The sequence below is a fragment of the Ursus maritimus genome, unplaced genomic scaffold, assembly GCF_017311325.1.
Source record: "Ursus maritimus isolate PB19 unplaced genomic scaffold, ASM1731132v1 scaffold_2009, whole genome shotgun sequence".
Lineage (NCBI taxonomy): Eukaryota > Metazoa > Chordata > Mammalia > Carnivora > Ursidae > Ursus > Ursus maritimus.
In genome coordinates this window covers 1-1393 of record NW_024424464.1, presented here as the reverse complement: position 1 = coordinate 1393, position 1393 = coordinate 1, and the positions used below count along the sequence as shown (strand labels likewise).

At 36.3% G+C, this 1393-nt stretch overlaps 1 long non-coding RNA gene across 1 annotated transcript; it reads right to left on the bottom strand.

The window, feature by feature from the left end:
- Window positions 1–415: 415 nt before the first annotated feature.
- On the bottom strand, window positions 416–1384 carry LOC103679844. The gene is made up of 2 exons (XR_573005.2): window positions 1202–1384; window positions 416–492 (listed from the first exon to the last, which is right to left on the bottom strand). It is a non-coding gene; the product is annotated as an uncharacterized LOC103679844 (long non-coding RNA).
- Window positions 1385–1393: the final 9 nt, after the last annotated feature.

Genomic DNA, 1393 nt, shown 5'->3' with positions numbered 1-1393 from the left:
GACACTTTCAGGGTAGTAGCCCCAGAGTTTTTGACTCCACAGGTCTGAGTGAGCCAGTTAATTTGCATTTGCATTTCTAACAATTTCCCAGAAGACGCTGATGCTTCTATTCCAGACACCATAGTTTGAGAACCACTGGGCTTTAAGATTAACCAGTGAGTACACAATTTCATCCCTTTATGTTAAAGCATAAACCTTCTTTGACCTGGCCCCCAAAATTATCTATGTCCATTGTTTAAATGATGTTGGAGAGAATTCTGTATTGTATTACTTAAGGCATTTTGATGAATACATTCTAAAATTTTATTGAAGTACCTTTGCATATTGGCTTTCCTATCCATTGGCTCTTAATACACTGTATAAAATTGGGTCCATCCAATTCATAATATCTTGGACATGTATAAGTCACTTTTTCTTCTGACCTATATGATTCCTTCATCAGGCCTATGGGTATGGCATTACCAAAGTCAGGTAAGCCAACACAGTCCGTTTCTGAAAGAAAAAGAATACGTACTTGCTTGGTAAATCTTTTAAAATACATGATGACCAATAACTATAATGTAGAAACAGGTACCCATCAACCAATGAGCACTGTACTCAATTTTTCTTATAAGTTGAAAAACTGTGTTAGAAGTCTTTTGGGTTAATTATATTGAAAAGTCCTGTGTTTGTCGAACGTAAAACATGGGGATGATTATGTGGGAAACCTGAAAAGATAGGGATACATGTACTGCTTGATGTCACACTTCTTCCGTTCAATTTCTTTTTCCCATACAAGCCACCTACATTACGTATGTATTTGTATTTTGTGCTTCTGTCAAAATCTGTTACTTTTATTTATGTCAGCTATCTTAGAAAACTATATACTTATAGGGAGATAACTGATAAACTAACAGTAAATTGAGTAATGATGAGATTGCTGAGCAGGGACCAGCTGTGATCCAGGAACAGAGATGAGGCATCTGAGGACATGTATCAGAGGTTGTCCAACGTGCACACAAAGCAACGTGAAAGTGAAATAATTTGGCTTCCGCTGTCACACTTTATTACTACTAGAGTTATTAATTCTCTAGCAGACTCCACAACTTTCCAGAGATACCTTGTTAAATTCTAGAATTACTGCCTAGTTTCATAGTTATACCATTTATGCTCTAAATTAAGAATATTGATTAACCTTAGGGTAAAATTAAATACACTATACTTATGCATTTTGGTGGATGGGACCATTTTCCTCCTAAACATTTTATAGATGCAGATCCATTAATCCCAAAACCTTCCGCACATTCGTATACTATTTCTTCTCCATACTGGTAAGTGCCTGATTTGCGAGGTGGAATACTATGTGGAACCACATATTCTGGTGGTGCGCAAGGGAGCCCTAAAAAAAAAAAAA